Here is an 8,115-nt window from a genome sequence, read left to right as displayed (position 1 = left end):
AAGTAAAACCTTAAAAAACAAACCCACTCACAGGGCGGCTGGGTGGCTCAGTTGGTTCAGTGTTCGACTCTTGATTTCAGCCCAAGTCATGAGCTCAGGGTTGTGAGAATGAGCCCTGCATTGGCTCTGCGTGCAGCAGAAGTCTGCTTGAAATTCTCTCTCTCCCTCCCCCTCTGCCCCAACAGCTGCTCAAGCACACACATGTGCTCACTCTCTCTCTTAAATAAACAAAGCCTTTAAAAAAGCATACACACACACACACACACACACACACACACACACACGAGATATCACCTCACACCTGTCAGAATGGCTAAAATAAAAATACAAGAAACAATAAGTGTTGATGAGGATGTGGAGAAAAAGGAACCCTTATACGCTATTGGTGGGAATGCAAACTGGTGAAGCCACTGTGAAAAACAGTATGGAGGTTCCCCAAAAAATCAAAAATACAACTACCATTTGATCCAGTAATTGCACAACTGGGTATTTACCCAAAGAATATGAAAACACTAATTTGAAAGGATATATGTACCTCTATGTTTACTGCAGCATTATTTTTAGTAGCCAACTATGGAAGCAGCCCAGTGTCCATCAATAGATGAATGGATGAAGAAGATGGTGTGTGTGTGTGTGTGTGTGTGTGTGTGTGTGTGTATTTGTGTGTATACATATATTATATGTGTGTGTGTGTATATACACACACACATACACACACACATACACAATGGAATATTACTCAGCCATAAAAAAGAACGAAATCTTGCCATTTGCACCAACATGGACAGATATAGAGGTATAATGCTAAGTCAAATAAGCCAGTCAGAGAAAGACGAATACCATACAATTTCACTCATATGTAGAATTTAAGAAACAAAACAAAAGAAAAATAAAGAGACAAACCAAGAAACAGACTCTTAAATCTAGAGAACAAACTGATGGGAGGTGGAGGGGGGGACAGGGGAAATAGGTGATGGGGATTAAGAGCGCACTTACTGTGATGAGAACTGAGCCATGTACAGAGGTGTTGAATCACTGCACTGTATACACGAAACTAATAGAACACTGTGTGTTAACTATCTTGGAATTAAAATGTTTAAAAATAAAAAACAAATAAACATGAGGTTATGATAGCAAATGAATGAAGGGAAGAAAGAGCATCAGTGAGTTAGAAGCTGAAGAAACATCCAGTAAGGGAAGCACTGGGAAGCATGAATTCAACAGAAATGGGACCCCAGGGCCTCAGAGGCATGTCGGGTTGAGGACTGATTAAGAGGAAAGGGACAGAGTGTGAGCGGTCCAACGAAGTATTTTCAAAGATGAGAAACACTTGAAGTGCCGATGGTTGGAACCAGAAGACAGGCAGGGGTTGACAGTTTAGAAGAATGAGGATCCTGCTAGCTATCTCCTTTTTTGGTCAGTGACAGAATCCTTCAGCTGTTAACTGGGCACTAGTTTCCCAGGATAGTCATGTTTCCCCGCCTCCCATATAGCTAGGTCTGGTCATCTGACTTATTTGAGCCAATACGATACCTGCTAAACTTACATGAGACATTTCAAGGTTATTTCCTTAAGGACACTTATTCCGCACATTCTCTCCCTTCCTGTTTGCTAAGAAGTTGCAGCAGCTACTTTGGACCCAAGAAAGACATCACCGACAGAGGTTGGCAGAATCGGTCCCCTGGCCTGGGTTCCTGGGTGACCTTGACATTGTAGAGTGGGGCCTCACCCGCCTTAACTGCCCACCTAGCTCTGCAGCAGAATATGAGGGAGTAAGAACGCTTCTGTCTTAGTTAAGCCACTGCATCAGGAACTCTGTGAAAGCAGCCTAGCTTCCTAACACAGATGGCAGACGAGCCTGAAGAACAGCCATCAGTGTAGGGGTGAATGAGGCCCTGTATGAATGAATGAAAGTTTGGTTTACAAATTTAAATGTATTCAGTTTAAATGTCACCTTTTATTTTGAGAGGACATCCTTCCTACATTTTTTTATATTCAAATGTACTTCCTCTTAAGCACAACAAAGGTTGAGTGAGGCCCAGGTTGAGAGGAAGGGATTGACTGTAAAGGAGCATGAGGAAACTTTCTAGGATGAGGAAGCCATTTCATATCCTGATGATGGAAGTTAGTATACAATTATTTAGAGTTATCAAAATTGCTCAAATTTTAAATGGATGAATTGTTTTGTATGCAAACAACACTGTGATTTTTAAAAAATCATTACAATGAAAAAGTGCTCCTTCTTCTATAAAAATATTAAGAAGGGGCGCCTGGGTGGCACAACGGTTAAGCGTCTGCCTTCGGCTCAGGGCGTGATGCTGGCGTTCTGGGATCGAGCCCCACATCAGGCTCCTCCACTATGAGCCTGCTTCTTCCTCTCCCGCTCCCCCTGCTTGTGTTCCCTCTCTCGCTGGCTGTCTCTATCTCTGTCGAATAAATAAATAAAATCTTTAAAAAAATATATTAAGAAAAGTAAAAATTGGTTGTCATTTTTCAAGATGTATTTGGGAACATAAAAATGAGGCAACCTTATGTGGATCCCCAAATTTTTTCAAAATTTTCAGGGCTGAAAAACTGACAAGCCTGAGAGCCCCTGTATTGGTTATCTAGAGCTGTCTAATAAATTATTCAAAAAATTAGCAGTTTATAGTTATAAACACTTATTATTTCACAGTTCCTATGAGCTGGGAATCTGGATGGGCTTCCCTAGGTCCTCTGGCTCAGAGGCTCTCAATCAAGGTGTCTGCTGGGGCTGCAGTCTCATCTGAAGGCTTGACTGAGGAAGGGTTTGCTTCCAGGCTGACTCACAGGGTTGTTGGCAGGACTCAGTTCCTCTCAGGCTCTTAGACTGAGGAAATCTGTTCCTTGCTTTACGAGCCTCTCTGTAGGGCAGCTCACTGTATGGCAGCCTGCTTCTAGGAGAGCAAGTAAGTGAGGGAGCAAGAGAGGACAAGACAGAACGAGAGACTTTTTAAAGGCTGCCTCCCACAGCCATCGGTCTCAACATGGGGGAGCCAGGTTTGGCGGAACGGCAAGCCTCCTCCGGTGTGACAGGAGAAGTGGGGGGGGAGGCTGGGAGCTGCTATTCCTACCTGTGTAGTTATATGTAGTTACAGTGTCATGTTACGTAGCGTTGTTATTTGTTGGAAGCTGAGGGGGGTGGATTATTGGTTCTATTTTCTCCCGGAATTAGGGCAGCTGCCAAGAACAGAGGGCAAGGGGTACCATAGGAGGTTGAAGGGAATGGAGGGCTTTAAAATAGCTGGTGTGGGGAAAGGGGGACAGACATGAGCACAGAACCCCGTGTGGTGCTCCAGCTGGGACCTGAGCCTGGAGGCGTTAAGCCCCAGGTAAGCTACACCCTAAGGCTCCAAGCAGCCTGTGTCCAAAGGAGGAGTCCATACTGAAATCCACCCCTGAGGCAGATTTGCCTTTTTCTGAGAAAACCACCTGTGTGCAGCCAAGGCCCATACGTGCTGCCCGCGGGGACGTGGGCAGCCACCAGCATCCTGAATGTGGATGTTCTGAGCAAATGTGAGTTTCCCCTGAGGCTGAGGGGCTGGATTCGTGATGTGCTCCACACATGGATACGGGCTATGCGGCTGCTGCTGCGCTGTGGCCCTGCGGTGCCCACCCTGTCGGGCCGTCCCTGCCGGAGGGGCTGCTGTCCCTCTCCAGAACTGGATGAGCAACCTCTCTGTCAGATGTCCTGGGAAAGGCAGATCCTCGCACAGGAAATGAGAGGATCTGAGTCCCAGGCTGCAGTGAAAAGGCATTTCCTCCAGTGTCTGGGCCTGGGGACAAAGTAAGGTCTGTCCCAAAGGTGAATTCAAGTCTCCACTCTCTCTCCTGCTTGAAGGCCTGGGTGCAGTGAGGACAGACAGGGCCCACCCTTGGGAGGAAAGAGGCTGGCCATTACCACGCTGCAGGGAGGCCCATGCTCCCGAAGACGGGCTGGTAGCCCTACAGAGCCACCGCCTCCGGTGCGGGGTTACCCAGGATGCTCTGCATCTCACTGCCTCCACCTGTCCAGGCCGCCCGTACAGCCCTCTTCAAAACGTCAGCCTGCTCTCAGCTGCACTGCCGGGCATGAAGAGAAAAGCTTCCCCACCCCTCTGCAGGGGACAGCAGGAAAGAGAGCCGAGTCCTGTTTTCCAAGCCAGGGCAGCCTCGTACTGTTGTGATGTGGAGGCAGAACCAGGACCACCGAGATGGGCTCTTCTAGGACGGCGCGCTGAGCAAGGCTCAGGAGAGTGGAGGCTTGCTGTGGGGGTGGAGGCCAGGGCCCCTGTGGGCAGGTGGCTGTGAAGTTGACTGAAACGTGGTTTGACTCTAGTAGGAAACTGCTTCAAGTCACACAATACTGGTCAAACACTGACAAGCCGATCAGGCATTGTGGGGGTCAAGGCCAAGGCTTGATTGACTCATTTGTACCTACGGGTGGGTGTGGCCAGCACTCCCTGCCTCATCTCCTAGCCCAGCTCCTCTCGGCTCAGATCAGCTCTCCCCCAGACCTTCACCAAGCCAGCTCCTCCAAGCCCACCACACAGATGAGCCCACGAGCTGGCCGCCTCAGAGGCTGCACAGCTGCCCTTCTCTCCCCCAGGGCATTGCTCACTGAGCAAGAAGCAAGCATTTGAATGAGCAGACCCAACTTCCAAATCAAGGCAGAAATCCTGCTCACCTTGGACCCTCGTTGTAGCTACAGCCAGAGACTGTAGAACTGTATAAAACTTCTGGACGTAGGAGACTCCATTTTGAAGCTCCATTTTCTTTTCCAACTAATGAACTCGAACTGGGCCAGAAGCGGCAATAGTTTTACAAGCAGTTGCTCATAAAATTTCAACAGAGCAACTGGCATTTAGATCATATGAGGACAGTAAAATTAATTAATACATACCAGGGATAGTTTCATTTGATAGCACCAATAAAATAATCAATACGATCGCCATCAGAAGCAGCCTAACTGGTCAGCACCGAATTAAAAGGAGGTTTTGTTTCTCTTCTATATCTAAATCATGTAAATACCCTTTCCTTCTTTCCCATAAAAAAATATCCTTGCTTTCCTCACATGAGATTCTGGTTACCTCAGAATCTGTGCTCCCTGAACGGCAATCCTGAGACCCCAAATAAAGGCCTTTGCTCTTTTTCAGTGTTGCCTCCTTTTCTCAGTTAATGACGACAGTGGCCTGGTCACACCACAGCCCAGGACCCTGAGGCAGACAGAGCACTTGCCTTGGGGACACCAACATTCTTTCTGGTCCCCACTGGGCTGTGGACTCAGAAATCAGCCCAGCCTAGCTGCCTGTGTTCCTTGTGCCAAAGGGGTAGCAGCCAGGGAGAAAAGCATGAGAACAATTTTAAGGAGAAAGATATTTACAGTTAGATTTCACTCTCTTGCTTTCAACACCTGAACTCGAAAGCCCCAGAAAACTGCAATTTACGATCGAATGGCAAAAGCACAACCTTCTGGCTGGGGGAGGTAGCTGTGTCAGCTTCCTGAAGGCTCTTCTCAACACCAGCTTCCTAAGGATTTAAAATGGTGGGCACGAGATGGGCTTTAGCCAGCAGCAGGGAGGAAAGACAGAGGGCATATGGGGCTTCGCACAACTGCGGGAGGGCGGTTCACGTGTAAACGCAGCGCCAAATTCAGCACACGCACCTGAGTCGGAGCCCACTTCTCTGCTGCTCCTCTTTCCCCAGGAAGCCAGGACTCCTGGATCCGGTCAAGGAGGCAGAAAGCAAGCACAGAAATCTAAAGGACAGAGAGAGACACCGCTTTCAGCCCGGGGGCCAGGGCCCTGCAGACACCAGCGCGGTTACCCCGGCCCTGACCCTGACGCAGGCTGGCCGCACCTTGCAGGCGACTAGGTCTGTGTTCAGAGCACTCCGGGGGACGTTCTGAGCTAGGAGGGGGTAGGGAGCGGGTCCAAAGCAATACGGTGCTTGCCCTGTCACTGTGGCGGGCTGGGGCCTCTGAGAAGCGCGGGTCCCCGCGACCACGGGCCCTGCGGCGTCTCCACACGCCCCCTTGTGGTCACTGCGCGCCACTGCGGCTTCTGTGGCTCGGCCGCATTGCCGGTTGTCCCGGCCACACCCGGGGGTGCGGGAGACAAAAGTATGTGGCCAGACTGGACGCCCCGTCAGCCGCCCTCCCGGAGGCAGGTCTGGGCCGCCTCAGAACCTTCCGCTCGGCCGGGTGCGTCTGGGGCTCCGGGCACAGGTGGTGGCGGCGGCGGCGGCCGCGTGGGAGGAGCCGCGGGGTGACCTCTGCCCCTCCGCTCCTGAACCCCAATCCCGGCCGGCCGGCGCCCGCGGGGCCTGAGAAGTGCCTGACGCCCAGCGGCTGCTCCCCAGTTTTCCGGGAGGAGCGGAGGCCGCGGTGGGGGTGCGCAGCGAGCGGTGACAAGGGCTCCGAGGGCTCCCCGGGGCGGCCCTGCGGTTCCGCTCCAGCCCGGGCTCCGGGCGCACCGCGCCCCGGTTCGGCCGGCGTGCTGCGCCCCGCAGGGAAGGAAAGGACAGAAAGAGGGAGAAAGGGCCTTGCCTGGTGGCCGCATTTGTCTCCATCCTCCCGCCCGACAGCTGGGGGTCCGTGCCCGCTCTGACTGACATAGGCCGGGGAGGTACTGCCCCCTGGTGGCCTCTGGCCGTCACGGCAACTGTCTTCGTCGGCGCACCGTTCCGGGTTCCCCCAGGGAGTTTTATCCGAGCGAGCCTGTGCTTCCCCCCGCCCCGTCCCGGCCCCCTCACACCTCCCTGGGGGTGGTAGGAGAGGGTCACAATAACAGCACAAAATAGCACTTTTCTGGTTCAACCCCATCTGCAGAATTGTGGATACTGTGGATCCGGACAAGTTCCAACCAATTAGTTCAACAAATCCGGGAGGCCCCTCTGTGACATACGCTGACCCTTTCTCTGAGCATTGCACTCCCTCTCTTCCCAGTGCTCTGTTCTGCCCCCTAACATGGCCCCTGGCCGAGGTCCTAGGGGATAAAGCTCTGCTGCTCTGTACCCTCTCAGCTCAAAGCTGCCCTTTCCCTCTCACCCTAAGTGACTTTCCTTGGGGCCCTCATGCAAATAGCCCATCAGTATTATTGCCCCGTCCCCCCACCCCTCCCCGCGGTTCCCAAATTAGAATCTCAAAACTAAAGTCCATCCTAAATTGGCAAGGCACCTTTTTTTTTTTCAACATTTTAAACCGACGGTACTCTCGGATACTATTTTTGACAGAGAAAGTGTTAATTGGCTATAAAGGGAAAAAGCAGAGAATGAGGACATCTGGATCCCAGCACTAGCGGTCACCAACCAAATCCGATTCTGGAGGTCTCTTTGTGCCTGGCTCGTCCCCTGTTAAAATGGCAAGGAGTGAGTGTGGAAGGCTGGAATAGTAGGACCAGTGGTGTTCATGTGGGGAAGGAGGGGAAAGGGGGTACCTGGAGAAGAAACTTGAAAAGGAGATGATGTATCAAAGGATGAGACAGTGGACATCATGGTGGTGTTTCAGGCTCACCCACTTCAGGCGCTGAGCCCTGTAGTACATGGAGGGTCTGGAACTTTGGGGTCACCGGGGAGGAGCTCATGAAGCCAGCATGCTGGCCCCGAGGAGGGGGGCATGACAGACATCCAACCCAGACCTGGCAGAAGACATGAATGGATTTGTTCTCAAAAACTTGAGCAGAACTCCTGAGGACTTTCTGAAATGCCTGTGTCATTCGGGATGTTGGGGGACACTAAGGGACCCTGAAGTTGAAGGAATACAGCTAATGGATAGACCCTGGATTGGCTGCCCCCGGGGATACCCAGGAGACATCTTCGGGGTTCATCTGGATCACGGGAATCCTGGTGCCATGCAGACATACGTCATGCACTCTGGCACCCTTGGAAGAGAACCAGCTTATTCATTAGGGAAATGCGGGAAGGGACATCAGTAGAGAAGTCTGATGCTCATGGTTGGACATGGATCCTCATGCTCCCTGCTGGCTTTGGAGACCCCAGAAGGCAGTGATGAGGCAACACGTGAAGAGACCCCCACAGGCTGCTGAGCCTCTGAACAGGTCTAGAGCCATGTCCAGATATTCAGGAGGGAGAAAAATGCAAACAGCTTGCAGAGAGAGA

This window comes from Ursus maritimus, unplaced genomic scaffold (assembly GCF_017311325.1).
Source record: "Ursus maritimus isolate PB19 unplaced genomic scaffold, ASM1731132v1 scaffold_6, whole genome shotgun sequence".
NCBI lineage: Eukaryota > Metazoa > Chordata > Mammalia > Carnivora > Ursidae > Ursus > Ursus maritimus.
The sequence above is the reverse complement of the archived record's forward strand: the minus strand, read 5'-3'. Positions refer to the sequence as shown.